Source organism: Anomaloglossus baeobatrachus, chromosome 8, assembly GCF_048569485.1.
Source record: "Anomaloglossus baeobatrachus isolate aAnoBae1 chromosome 8, aAnoBae1.hap1, whole genome shotgun sequence".
Taxonomy (NCBI): domain Eukaryota; kingdom Metazoa; phylum Chordata; class Amphibia; order Anura; family Aromobatidae; genus Anomaloglossus; species Anomaloglossus baeobatrachus.
The window spans coordinates 139,193,386-139,208,681 of record NC_134360.1 but is presented as its reverse complement, the minus strand read 5'-3'; positions in this window follow the sequence as shown (position 1 = coordinate 139,208,681).

Here is a 15,296-nt window from a genome sequence, read left to right as displayed (position 1 = left end):
TAGCGGACGCCATGTCGGGTTTGAAGACCCCCTGAGGTGCCTAAACAATGGAGCTCCCCCACAAGTGACCCCATTTTGGAAACTAGAGCCCTCAAATAATTTTTCTAGATGTATGGTGAGCACTTTGAACACCTGGGGGCTTCACAGAAGTTTATAACGTTGAGCCGTGAAAAGAAAAACTTTTTTTTTTACCACAAAACTGTTGCTTTAACTAGGTAGCTTTTTTTTCACAAGGGTATCGGGAAAAAATGCAACATAAAATGTATTGTCCATTTTCTCCTGAGTACACAGATACCGCATATGTGGTGGAAATCAAATGTTTGGGCACACGGTAGATCTCGAAAGGGAAGGAGCGCCATTTGAATTTTTGAACGCAAAATTAGCTGCACTCATTAGCGGACGCCATGTCAGGTTTGAAGACCCCCTGAGGTGCCTAAACAATGGAGCTCCCCCACAATTGACCCCATTTTGGAAACTAGAGCCCTCAAATAATTTTTCTAGATGTTTGGTGAGCACTTTGAACACCTGGGGGCTTCACAGAAGTTTATAACGTTGAGCCGTGAAAAAAAAAAAAAAAAATTTTACCACAAAACTGTTGTTTCAACTAGGTAGCTTTTTTTCACAAGGGTATTGGGAAAAAATGCAACATATGTATTGTCCATTTTCTCCTGAGTACGCAGATACCTTATATGTGGTGGAAATCAATTGTTTGGGCGCATGGCGGGGCTCAGAAGACAAGGAACGCCATTTGACTTTTCAAACGCACAGACGCAGTGCACTGATCGGCCGCTGCAGGAGGCACGGTCGGATGAGATACAAAAAGCGCTGGGCATACGGAAAAAAAAAAGTCACGCCAAAAATTGAGCAGGGATGCTGATCCGCGCTCAGCGGGACGCAAGGACAGATGCGATACTTTTTTTTCCGTAGCGCCGACACTTTTTGTATCGCATCAGTCCGTGCGTCCTGCCGAGCGCTGATCAGGGATGCACATAACGGATCGGCATCCCTGCTCAATTTTTGGCGTGACAAAAAGCATCGGGGATACGAAAAAAAAAGTCACGCCAAAAATTGAGCAGGGATGCTGATCCGCGCTCAGCGGGATGCACGGACAGATGCGATACTTTTTTTCCATATCCCCGACGCTTTTTGTATCGCATCAGTCCGTGCGTCCCGCCGAGCGCTGATCAGGGATGCACATAACGGATCGGCATCCCTGCTCAATTTTTGGTGTGACAAAAAGCATCGGGGATACGGAAAAAAAGTCACGCCAAAAATTGAGCAGGGATGCCGATCCGTTATGTGCATCCCTGATCAGCGCTCGGCGGGACGCACGGACTGATGCGATACAAAAAGCATCGGGGATACGGGAAAAAAAAAGTCCCGCCGAAAACTGACCACGGATGCAGATATGTTATCTGCATACCTGATCAGCGCTCGGCGGGACGCACGAGGTGTAAAAATGGGGGATAGAGGAAAAAAAAGAAAAAAAAAAAAAGTTTTACTCACTGTACCAAGAGGATTAGCAGGAGGAACAGCTTTACAGCAGCAGCCAGCAGGCAGGAAGTTGTATAGCTCAGCAGAAGACCCAGGAAGAAGGACCCAGCGATGGAGGCAGATGTGATCGGCCGGTGAAGACAGGTAAGAGGACGTCGGGGGGACAGCAGAGGGGGGGGGCAGCAGAGGGGGAGGGAGAGAGCAGAGGGGGAGGGGGAGAGCAGAGGAGGAGGGGGAGAGCAGAGGAGGAGGGAGATACCGGAGGAGCTGCAGAATAGAGATCACGGGGGAGGCCGGCAGATTGGGATGTCGGGGGGCAGATCGGGATGTCGGGGGGCAGATCGGGATGTCGGGGGGCAGATCGGGATGTCGGGGGGGCAGATCGCGGGGGGCACGGGCAGGGGCCATTACGGGAGTGTGCAGGAGCAATCGCAAGAGCGCGCAGGGGCTGCAAGGAGAGCAGAGGAGGAGGGAGATACCGGAGGAGCTGCAAAATAGAGATGTCGGGGGGCAGATTAGGATGTCGGGAGGGCATATCGGGATGTCGGGGGGGCAGATCGGGATGTCGTGGGGGCAGATCGCAGGGGGGCACGGGCAGGGGCCATTACGGGAGCGCGCAGGAGCAATCACAAGAGCGCACAGGGGCTGCAAGGAGAGCAGAGGAGGAGGGAGATACCGGAGGAGCTGCAAAATAGAGATGGCGGGGGGCAGATCGGGATGTCGGGGAGGCAGATCGGGATGTCGGGGGGGCAGATCGCAGGGGGGCACGAGCAGGGGCCATTACGAAAGCGCGCAGGGGCTGCAAGGTGAGCACAATACTCACCGCTCCTGCTCCGTGACGTGACAGCAGCAGCGGTGGCGTGGTACCACTAGTACCAGCCAGTGCTGCACGCTGCAGACATGTTGGGGGAGGGTCCCCAGACCAGCACATGCCTGGGGAGGGCGGCCACCGGCAGATCAGACCGCCCCACTGCACACTGATTGGAGCGATTGCGCGTCATAGCACGATCGCTCCAATCAGTGCTGCAGGGGCTGGGAGCGGCATGTTTGAGATCCACCTATGATCTGCTGTACCTGCTACAGCACATCATAGCCGGATCTCATAGTATCGCACTAATTCCGGCATTATTTTTACCGAGATCAGTGCGAAAGATGTGGTTGGCGGTTCAGATTTGAACAGCCAATCACATCGATCGTCGATGGGGGGTGGCGATGCCACCCCCCCTGGGGTGAAGCAAAGGTCCCTTGCTGTAAGAAACAGCAGGGGACATCATTTGAAAGCCGTTGCTATGGCCACGGCAATCAAATGAACGTTAGGCCGTAAAATTACGTCCCTGGTCGTTAAGTCACGTTAAAATAGGACGTAATTTTACTGCCCGCGGTCGTGAAGGGGTTAAACCCTGAGCAAACTAACTTTTTGTCTATAAAAACTCCCCAGCTACGTCTATACTGCTACCCGAGGAAGGCTACTCATTTGATATTGTAGCTGAAACAAGTATTTTTATGTGGACCTACAGATTTATACTGTTTTATACCTTTTTGAATCCAATAAAACTCTGAAAGAATAATGATTATGAAATAATTCTGGGAGCACCAGGCTAACAAATCGGGATTTCTATTTACCGGATTGATTACTCTTGACAGACCCACCCTGTGTGATGTCTGATACTCCGAAGCCGAGCTGCAGACCAGATCTACACAGGAACTATCCAGGTTTCTATTTAGCCTTATAAAGTCCTTAGAAAGGTGAGCAATACTTATATTATTTTTGCAATTGCACCCAAACATCTACACTGAGATCTGCACCCGCACTTTCCCTTTTATCTCCCCACATTTATAATCCAGTTGAAGGGCTCACTATCTACACGTTCTTCCTGGCAGAGTGACCTTTTAGTATATGTTGATACAGTACTCATCTCACTGTGGATAATGACATAATCTTACCTGCTTCCGCTAACATCTTCACAAGGCCTTTTTGCTTTTGTTCTTGGGTTGATATGCACATGTCGGACCACAGCATGTTCATCTTTGGTACACAGATCCTGTGTACTTGCTGAGTGGTATTAAAGCTGGACATTGCCATCTTGTATGTACTTGTGTATAATTGTTTGTAAAGATGAACAAGGCACCTTCTAGTATCTACTAGAAATTGCATCCAAGGATGAAACAGACTTGTGCAAGTCCACAGTTCTCTTCCAGAGATCTTGGCTGATTTCTTTTGACTTTCTCATGATGCTGTACAAAGAAGCAGTGTGTTTCACTGTGCACTAAAATACATCCACAGGTGTCTATAATTAACTCAAATGTTGCCAATAAACCAGAAGCTTCCAAAGACATGACATCATCATATTGGCTGTCCTATATTGTTTAAAGGAACAGTACTCTTAGTGTATGTAAACTTTTGACTTTGCAGAAAGTAATAAAAATGCCTTAAAACATTTGCTCTCTGATTATTCTGGCATTTAGCAAAAATTAATAATTTTGGTAATTGTAATTGACCTAAAATGTAAAAGGTTTCATGTCAGATAGTGAGAAAAACATGCACATGTGTATTTTTTTCAACTGTATGTTCCCATCCTGGTATATGCACCAATCAAGGCCTAACCCTGATATATGTCCCCATCATGCCCCCATCCTGGTATTTGTCCCCATCATGGCCCCATACTGGTATATATTCCCATTATATCCCCATCCTGTACCCTTCCAGTTGAATGACCCCATAATGGCATATATACTGCAGCCCAGTCCTGGTATAAGTCACTGTCCTGGTCGTATCCTGGTACATATGATTCTCCATCATGCCACACATGGTAAAAAAAACTAAAAAGTTATACTCACTTTCCCTCCACTCCCACCAGTGTCCTCTTCCGATGATAGCATGCTGGCAACTGACTTCACCATGAAAGCGGTGCAGTGCATGATGTCACTGTCATGTGCACCCATTTACTCTGTGGTCAGCTGTAGGCATATTACTGTTCCACATGCCCAGGATTATGGGTGTGGAAAGCAGTGAATATTCATTTTCTTGAATAGTGGCAAAGGAAGGCAGCTGCTAGGTGATCATGTGTGCTGCTATTAAAGAACATGACTATTCACTGCTCACCATGCCCATAATCCTGCCCACCTCTTAGCAGCAGCTTCAGTGCCGAGAAGTGGGCAGGATTATGGGCGTGGGTAGCAGTCAATATTCATAGCCTTAATCGGCATCCACCACATTGCAATGTAGGGACTCAACAGGTCTCTGTGCTACAATGTATTTCAGCTGGATTTTCACCCTCGGACACACACCCAGCTAACACAGGCACTAAGGTCTGCATGTTCTTGACGTTTAGATATATAGCTTTAGTGAAGATCAATTATTTCTAAGTTTACATTTGTTGGAAATTAAAAACTTTACATGACGTTTTTTTCATATGCTTATATGTTCACATTATTTACTTCAAAAATTCAGCTGTGTTGTATTTGTGTCTTGCTATATTTTTTTACACCTTTCCTAGTAAAAAAATGAATAAACCTTTATGTTTAAAACATTTAAATGTCAAATCACTTTTTAAGGTTATAATGCATTAGGATTAGCATAAATTTTAATGAAAAGCCAACAGCTATCCCTCACGATCCCCTACCAATAAACATGTACATTCATCTCAACCAAATGAGCAAGTGTCTCAATAGAGAAAAGGGAAAAAAAAGCTTCTTCCAGGCACTTCTGCCAGCAGGTTATCTCCCGTGAGATCAAAGAATCTGGCAAGTTTAACTCCAAAAATTATTCTATCCAGTGGCAACTTCTTTTTGGGGAGAGTGGGGACACGTCTCGTACACCCTAGATGCTCAAAAATTGTCTGGTTTTGCATTCATTTATATAATGCGTATGCACACCTTTATACTTTTTTTATTAGAATGTTTTATAGTACCTAACATTGCATTTTAATTACAGAAAAACTGTTATCTAAGGTAGTAATATATATCCTCTTATAATCAGAAACAATGTTCCCTGAATCCCTTATCTGTAGAATAGGACAAAAGAAAATGTATATAATAAATTCCAAACCTCGCAGCAAGTAAAGCATCTGCAGGTAAAGTATTAATGGAAAGAGAAAGAGAATGTCTACAGAAAATCCATTAATATTTCTCCTATAAACATAAACTAGAAATATATGGTGTGCACTCAGTAGTAAGTTTATGGAGGTGCTAGTGAGTGGACCGAGGTCCAGACTATCATGTACAATCTAGACACTGCACTCTCTATTCAAAGAACGAGGTATATAAAGACCAACAAAATTGCTTTTGGTTCAAAAGGTTTTTTTGTTTTTTTATTTTTTAAAATTTTTTTATATTTTCAATGCTATAAGGCAATAAAAGTGGTAATAATACATAAGGTGGGACGTTTCGGCCATAACACTGGCCTTCTTCACGCCGTATTACACTGAAAAAAGGGTAAAATAAGACAAAGTCAATATACATGAAAAAAAAGGAGGAAAAAGGAGAAGAGGGGTTTTTTACATATAGATACATATATACATTTTTAGGTAATATTTTTCTCATAGTCAATAATCTTTTTAACATAGTCAAGAATCTTTTTATCCATGTCATTATCAAAACCTTGGACGTCTGATATGCAACTTTATACAGTAAGTTACTATAAATGTATTAGTACAGGGTAGGACAATGGCGACATAGCACCTACCTCCAAAGAAGTGAGGGAAACTAGTTTCCAATGGATGCAAGGAGTGTGTACAGAGAAATATAGAATAGGGGAACACCCTAAGTGTTATTTTTCTATTGGTCACAAACGGCAATTCCTGCAAATAAAGGTAAACAGGGTGAGATTGGAGTAAAATGGAGCCCCTGACTCAGGTAAGTATACCCGAATGAGCATACCTGGTGGATAAGGGGTCTCAGGGTGTAATTGTTCTGGCAAGGTCTAGTAAATGCATCAGCGGAACATTTAAACTTATGGTTTCTGAAACAATGGGAAAGAGAGTCAAAGTGGTTTTTAACAAGGAGGTTCTCAGTTTAGTATCTATGGTGTTTAGACCAGCTACCTTATGGTGATGCACAACCTATAAACATAACAGAAATCACTGCCACTGATTTATGCTCTATAGTGATACCATATCAAATATTTTGTTTGTTGCAAGTTCTAAAATGGAAATGTAGATTTTCCATGGTGTATAGTTTTAAGTTGTGTGTAAATTGCTACCATGCTTCTTTCTGTCAGTGGAGGTCAGAAAATGAAAGCATATGCAAGAGTTAGACGGTAAGCAGAACACATAGAATGGCTGTGAGCAGTATATTTTTTTAATCACTGGCCGACACAGACCAAAAAGTGCCCCTGCTCAAAAGAGTAGTTGGGCCCTTTGCAGTCCAATAATTTATCAACATGAACAATCTCACCAACTTTGGAGGTAGAAAAGGGCCCCCTTATGTTAAGTGGTGAAAAGCATTGAAAATAAATATAAATATACTATATGCCTTTAATGCCTTCATGACCTAGGATGTATAATATATAGATTCTAGGTTGACACCTCTGCGATCATCCACACCTGTGTTTGATGATCTAATCAGCAGACTGTGGGGCATCGCAGCCATGTTTGTGATGCTGCCCCCTGACTGCCGGCCCTAATATGGTCAATAAAGTGATGTCCCCTTTAAGAAGGAAACATCTCATTAGTGATGCGCAGGTGATGTCACTGGCCCCGCCCCCTGTAGTATATATACCTCAGCACGTCCCGGGGGCGGCCTCTCTCTGAAGGACCCGGACCTGTCTGGTCAACCGGAACGATGGACCCGCTTTAGGAAGCGGTAAGAGAGCGTATCGGCAGGGAAGGGAGCAACTGGCTCATGGCGCTTTTAGCCGCGGGTGACTCCGTTCCTGCCGAGGTTCAAACAACAAAGACCGGGGGGCGGAGATCTAAAAGGATTGCCCGCCCTCCGGTGCGTTTGAGCCCACATTTACAGTCAAAAAAGAGTGGGAGGAAATTTACCTCAGGCTCTGTCCAGGAAGCCACGCCCACTCGGGTCTCTGAGGTAACCACTGCAGCTGTGGGAATCCCAGTGGGAGTTTATCAACACATGCCAGTCATTCAGGGGGACAGGGGTTTTATCGAGTCTGGGTGCTGTTTCACCTCAGAAGGGTCTATTCAAGTGCAGCCGAGTTTGGAATTTTTGGCTCCCATCACTGGTGGCTGCAATTTAAGGGAGGGTATAAACGCTCAGCAGGGTAATTTAGTTATTGTTCCCACATACACTGACCTGGAAAAAACAGCTGTGGAAAAACAAGCGCAATAGGGTCTTACCCCAATATGTAAGGGGTGGGGATAGGGGAGTAAATCTACTCACCAATTGTAGTTGTGAGAAGCCACAACTACTATAATCACATATATCAACCGATCCAGGGCTGCAGCCACCAATATGGTAGATAACAGAAAGCACAAGAGAGAGGTGTTCAATGCCGCGCCAATAGATCACTTCAGAAGATGTTCAGATCAGTGTCACTTTATTGTCATTCAGGTCGACGCGTTTCTGGAGCATCTGCCCCCTTCATCAGGACCACCAGAAATAGAAATAACATCCAATCTGTCCAGTTTAGACAGTGCATACAATATATAGACATAGTGACGTCATAGGAACATCCCTCAAGAAAAAAAACCGAGCGGGAAAGGATGCCACGTTGCAGGTTGTGACGTCCTATATACCCTTAACATAAAAATACAAAAAATCATCTGAGTGTAGCATATATTAGTAGATAATGAACACATATTTCCTTATAAAAAATATATAGACATAGTGACGTCATAGGAACATCCCTCAAGAATATATAGACATAGTGACGTCATAGGAACATCCCTCAAGATATATTTATGGATTATAGGAAATATGTGTTCATTATCTACTATGACACTGATCTGAACATCTTCTGAAGTGATCTATTGGCGCGGCATTGAACACCTCTCTCTTGTGCTTTCTGTTACATACACTGACCTGGGGAGACCCATAATGGGAAATAACCAGAGTGTGAGTCAGGGTTCCTCAGAATCCACTGGTGACCCTGCGCCAAGGAGAGATAGCCGAGGCACTATGACAGAATCTCAGAGGGAGGTAGGGAGAGGGGGTGGGAGGACCCCTACCATATTACAATATGCAGCAAGCCAGCAAACAGAGTGGGTTCCTGGAATTGTAACTCCCCCTATATCTCAGGCCACTCTGCCTATGCTTCCCGCCCCTGTAGGGTCTGCGACGGTGCCTCAGGGCAATAATACCCATGCCCAGGTACTTGTTCAACCGGCTACTCAAGCATTAGGGGAAATATTTAACCCATCTTTAATGGTACAGAGCGGGGTACAGCAGGTCGCAGCAGCGGCGGTTCATAGTACAGAACGGCAGTCGCAGCGGTCATGCGCAGGAACCCTGGCCGGTGCTATGTCACACGGTGCAGGCAGCCGCCATGATTTCTCGTCATCCTCATCATCAAGTGAACGGTACGGGCATCGTCATTCAGGGCATTACGGGCATCGTCGGCATAGTAGACGTAATAGGAGGTCGAGATCCAGACGGCGTAGTAGACGATCAAGATCGTCACGCTGGCGTTCTCCCTCTTCTTCGGAAGATTTACTAGCTGAGTCAAGGATCAGCAGAAGATCAACAAGGGAGCAATCGGTCAGGACGGTCGCCCAACCTCCAACACAGAGCGAACCTTTGCAAGAGCTGGTTTCAATGACATCGCCACATGGTGAGTACCCTTATGTGGGTGTATGGAAAGGTGGTTCGTCACAGGGGATGGGGAGTATAGAGCCTTCCGGTCATAACGTTTTTATAAATCCTAAATTGCTTCATACTGATGGAGTCCCTCCATTGCCCACCCCTTTACGCCCGGATTTATATAAAGAGGGCTTATTTTGTGGAGTCCCTCCATTGGGAGCCCATTTGGACGAACAAGTAAAAGAAGCTATATGGGCTAATAAATATGTGGACATTTGGTCTTTTATATCTACCGAACAGAATGCGGTAGATAGAGAACGGCGTTTCGGGGAGAAGTCTTACGATCGTAAACCTAAGGTCGCTAAGACTATAAACAATTGGTTACAGGCTTTCGCAGTAATGGGTTGTGTTATGGGCCAGCGTCATCTGGAACGGTGTTCAGAACTCTTTATTTATATGGATGTTATCTACAATTCATATAAGTCATATGGTGGTTCAGCTTGGTGGAAATACGATGAGGATTTCCGCTGGCGCTTGGATATTCAGCCGCACTTAGGTTGGGGTGTAAAAGCCACGGATTCATGGCTGAGGCTGATGATGGCGCAAAAAACCTTGCAGCCCTTTCCAGGTTCGGCCGCTGGACACGGGAACCAACATACAGGTCCAGTGGTCGTCCGCCGTCCCGGAACATGTTGGGCTTTTAACGAGGGGTTCTGCAAATTTTATGGGCTGTGTAAGTTCAAACATGAATGTTCAGCATGTGGAGCCCTCCACCCGGTTTCAAAGTGCCCAAAACCGGGACACAAAGTTCCAGGACAAAAGCCAAATACCCATAGTGAACACCGCGACCCCGGTGAGCGTAATCAGGATGGGACCGTGGCTAGACAGGTACCCCAATAAACCAGCAGCTGCACAGCTTAGGTTTGGTTTTTCTTTTGGTTTTTTCATCCCTTTTGTTTACTCTAGGTCTCCATCTTCTTCCCCCAATTTGAAATCTGCGGAGGAACATCCGGAGGTTATTCGGAAAAAACTGGATAAGGAAGTTGCGCTTGGTCGTTTTAAAGGCCCTTTTAGAGTACAGCCTTTACGCAATTTAAGGGTATCCCCATTGGGGGTTGTGCCCAAAAAAGACCAAGGCCAATTTCGTTTAATCCATCATCTGTCTTATCCAAGGAGCACTTCGGTGAACGATGGTATTCCGGAAGAGGAATCTGCGGTGAAATACGTGTCTTTCGATAAGGCAGTGGAATTAGTTAGGGAGGCAGGTCCAGGTGCCCTTTTAGCAAAATCTGATATTGAATCCGCTTTTCGGTTGCTACCAGTACATCCTGATTGTTATCACCTTTTGGGTGCTATGCTAGAAGGTGCATATTATTTCGACACCTGTCTTCCGATGGGTTGCTCCATTTCTTGTCAGTATTTTGAAACTTTTAGTGCATTCCTGGAATGGGTAGTGCGGAAGGAAACAGGATGTTCTTCAATAACCCATTATTTAGATGATTTTTTTATTTGTTGGCCCCGGGAATTCGCCTATATGCGCAAATATTTTGGTTCAATTTAAACAACTCATGAAAGATTTTGGGGTTCCACTGTCACAAGAAAAGACCATAGGCCCAGTGACAGAATTGGCATTTTTAGGGATAGTGATTGACTCCAAGGCAATGGAATTCAGGCTCCCACAGGACAAAATATCTGGTTTACTGCACTTTATTCTGGGTTTTTTGTCCATTAACAAGGTCACGTTAGTTCAAATGCAATCGTTATTGGGATCCTTGAATTTTGCGTGCAAAGTTATGCCTATGGGTAGAATATTTTCAAGGCGCCTTTCTTTGGCCACCCGCGGGGTAAGATTGTCTCACCATAAAATCAGGTTAACTGTTCCTTTGAAGGAGGATTTATTGGTATGGCGGTCCTTCTTGGAAAATTATAATGGCCGCACATGTTTCCAGGAAAATATGCAATCAAATGACGAGGCGGAACTGTATTCCGATGCGGCCGGGTCAGCTGGATTTGGAGTAATTTTTGGTAACCAATGGTGTTCAGAGAAATGGCCTCAAGATTGGGAAGAGCGGGCATGGACGAAGAACCTGACTTTGCTTTAGCTGTTCCCTATAGTGGTCGCTACGGAATTGTGGGGTGAGGCTTTGAAAAACAGGCGTATAACTTTTTGGTGCGATAACGCCAGCGTCGTACACGCTATTAATCATTTGTCCGCTTCCTCTCCTCCGGTCATCAAGTTAATTAGGTTCATGGTTTTAAAATGCTTAAATTTAAATGCGTGGTTTAGAGCAAAATTTGTACCTGGTTATAGTAATAAGATGGCTGATGCGCTCTCACGTTTCAATTTCCAGAGATTTCGAGAGCTCCATCCTTCGGCACAGGAGTAAGCTCTGGTATGCTCGGCATGGTTGTGGGATGTCCCCATGCACTAACATCCATGGTTCAAGGATCGGTGGCCCCATCAACCTGGCGTGCTTATGGTAAAGCATGGAGTGAGTGGTGTGACTCGGGAGGTGTGGCTGAGGGCAAGCCCTCAAGTGATGTTTTATTACAGCAAACATTGCATTATTTAACATATCTGAATAACCGGAACACATCTGGGACTGTCGCTCGTAACCAATTATCGGGCCTGGCTTTTCATTTTAAATTGCGGAACTGGCCGGATGTGACAAAGGCTTATTTAGTGACCCAGGTATTAAAGGGCTGGTTAAAGAGTGCCAAGCGAAAGGATCCTAGAAGGCCCATTTCATTCCTTTTGCTGGCAGAGTTAATAAAGGGCGTGGGAACGATTTGTTACTCACAATATGAGTCCATTTTGTTTTCGGCCGTTTTTGCAATTGCGTTTTTTGGTGCGTTGCGAATTTTGGAGCTTATTCCAAGGACACTGGGGTCAGATGGGGGCTTGCGCCAAGATGACGTGCTGATATGTGGAAATGGGTTACGTATCAGGCTGCGTAAGTCAAAAACAGATCAGTCAGGTAGAGGCACATGGTTCCCATGGTTTTCTATGGATGGCCCAGTATGCCCGAAGGCATGCTTTATGGCCTTCTTAGGGGTTAGGAGCAATGGCGAACAATTTTTCATTCATGAGGATGGTTCACCTCTTTTGTCGGGACAATTTTTGGCGGTAATGCGAAAAATTTTAAGCTCATTGGGTTTACCCGCGTCGGAATTCGGCACCCATTCCTTTAGGATCGGGGCGGCTACGGAGGCATCGCGGGCTGGCATGCAAGAACTGGAAATCCAGAGGGTAGGAAGGTGGCAATCGAAATGTTTCATGAGATATATAAGACCTGATTTGATTCTAAGTCCAGTTTTCTCTACAAATGTTGTTTAGTTCCCCGGAAAACGATGTAAATACGGATATACAAAAAAAAAAAAAAGGGGGGATTGTCGGACAGATATGACATTCGGTGGTGGGTTTGTAGTTCTGGTATTAACACAGTTTTTATTACAGGTGAAAACCGGCCTAGCGTTTGGATTTTGGGACACTCGTTTGTATATTGGGCCGCAAGAAGAGCCGATTCCTGTCCCGGTGGTCGAAGTCTAGGATTTCTGGAAGAGGACATCAATTGGAGGGCTTATAGGGGCCTGTCATGGCCACAGGTCCTACCGGAAGTCGTGAAGATTGCAAATAGTGTGGCAGCGCCAGTTGTCTTGGTCATTCATGCAGGGGGAAATGACTTAGCCTCTTTTCCCTTGGCAGAACTTTTAACGTTAATGAGGTCAGACATGGATAAGTTTCCATGTTTCTTCCCAGTTTTCAAGCTAGTCTGGTCTGAGGTGATCCCCAGGCTTACGTGGCACGGGGCTAGAGAGGGTAGCGCCATGGAGAGAACCAGGCGCACGCTTAATCAGCGAATTTCGAGGTTTGTCCGTTTCAAGAACGGTGTAGTGGTTCGCCACCATCGCCTAGAAGGGGACAACTCCTTTTTCTTGCGTCCGGATGGAGTTCATTTAAATGATTCTGGTTTGGATATTTTTCTGGAAGGGATTCGTGAAGGTATTGCCCAGGCTCTTATGGGGGGGGTCACAGCTCATCAGGATTTCACTGTTCCTTGGCGGAAGGGGTTGTTAGAGGTGGCTGGAGACACCCGCACCGGACGGCTGGTTTAGGCGGTAAATATCCCAAAAACCCCATTTTTTGTGTGTTGGCCTTGTTAAGGCCTCCTGTTGAGTTTATAAGCTGTGACCTTTAAATTTTTGCCACTGGAGAAAAAGATGAGAGCTTCTAATTATCAGTCTCTCCTTTATATAATAAAATGATATTTAATAAAAAAGTTGGATTTAAAAGAAAAAGACTTGTTGTGGTGTTTTCTTTTTGAAGGGGACGGTTTGGTGGTGGGTCTGGGCAGTCATGTGCGGCTAACAGGTGCGGGTGGATCTGAGATTTAACAAACTCTGACAATGTAATCTAACAAGCTCCAGCAGGGATTGTGCTGTTCCCTACTGCCATCGGTGGCCCAATGATGCAATTACAGGGCGAAAATGGGTGGCTATTGTGCCACCCCAGCAGCGGATCGAACCGCTCGAATCCGGGGGTAGTGTCCGATCGTGGCTCGAGGATCTCCAGACCCAGAGGCTTAGGGGCCACACTCTAAAGTAAAAGGAGAGATATTTACAGGGAAGTTATAGTTCGTGATGCCACCCGTGGTGTGCGGTAAATGGGAGTACCGCCGCTGCCATTGGGAGTACCCCGGGTGAGGGGGTTGCAGCAAGATGTTGTTGCCTTCCACGGGTAGGGGTAGGCCCCGGGACTCTGGATGATGATACTCGGTGCCGTGAAGGGGGAAAATCGCTCAGGTACTCACTCAGCCAATAAGCAGCACCTGACAATCAGGTAAACCAAGTCTCTGGGTGCCGCTGCTGCTCAAAGGGGAGCTCGTCTGGGTCCCGTTCCCTGTAGTGCTGCCTGGTGATCCGTGACCTGCCTCCTGGCACAAAGTTAAAAATCATCGTAGTGGCCAAGTAGTCTGGAACTTGCCAGGCCCCGCTCCCCACTGTGGCTAAGTGTGGGAGCCTGCTCTCAGGGCTCACATTTGGGATTTCAGTGGGCCGCTTGTTTTGAAAGCCCTATCCCCCTTGTTGCGCTAGTGCCCCGATTCTGGAGCTAGTGGGAACAGTCCATAAAGGCTCCATTCTCCGCAGGTTAATTGCTTCATTGCCTGAAGCTTTTCCCTGACCTAGGGTCTTTGTACCCCGCCGTGCCTTCGGTCCTGGACCGGTGATAGGACCAGGCTGCTGACCGTTCTCTTTGACAGGTCCAGGCACCTAGTCTCAATCCCCTGCGACCGGGGGTCCGACTCCTCTAGGTCCAGACCACCATCTGCAACCTAGTCAGCTTCTCCTGGGAGCCACTACTCTCAGCTTCCTCTGAGCTCCTCTCATCTCGAGGGCTACCTCATTTCTCTTTCCACTTCACTTCTCTTCTACACTCCTCACTTCCCCTTCCTGACCCCTAGGTGGGCGACCCTATTTTGCTTAAGCCATCCACTGGTGTGCCTGCTGGGTGTGGTGCAGGGGGTATCTAGGATTTGATTTGCTGTTGGAGGCAACACTGCAAGATGGGGACCCAGAACCATGATTTGAATACTGCACGGAAGGACAGTTTGTGCAGTACCCTGTGACGACCTGAATAGTCCATGGGAGTCACACTATGGCAGTACGGGCTCAACTGATGACCACAGTCGCTGCCATGACATATTTCCTGTGAATGCCTGGAGAGCATCGGTACTCACAGTAGCACAGCATTTCTCCTGATCAGAGCAATGCTGAAGATCAGAGACTGCAGTCATAAAGTTCTCTAGGGGGACTAATAAAATCAGTAAAAAAGGTTAAAAAAAAGAGTTTTAAAAAAACATTAAGCAATAAAAAAACCTAAAAGTTCAAATCACACCCCTTTTGCCCCATTGAGAATAAAACAATAAAAACATACACATATTTAGTATTGCCAAGTTCAGAAATACCCGCTCTATCAAAATAAAAAATCAATTAATCTGATTGATAAATGGCATAGCAAGAATAAAATTCCAAACGCCAAAATTAAGTTTTTTTCGTCACCGCAACATTGCATTAAATTGCAAAAACAGGAGAACAAAACACCA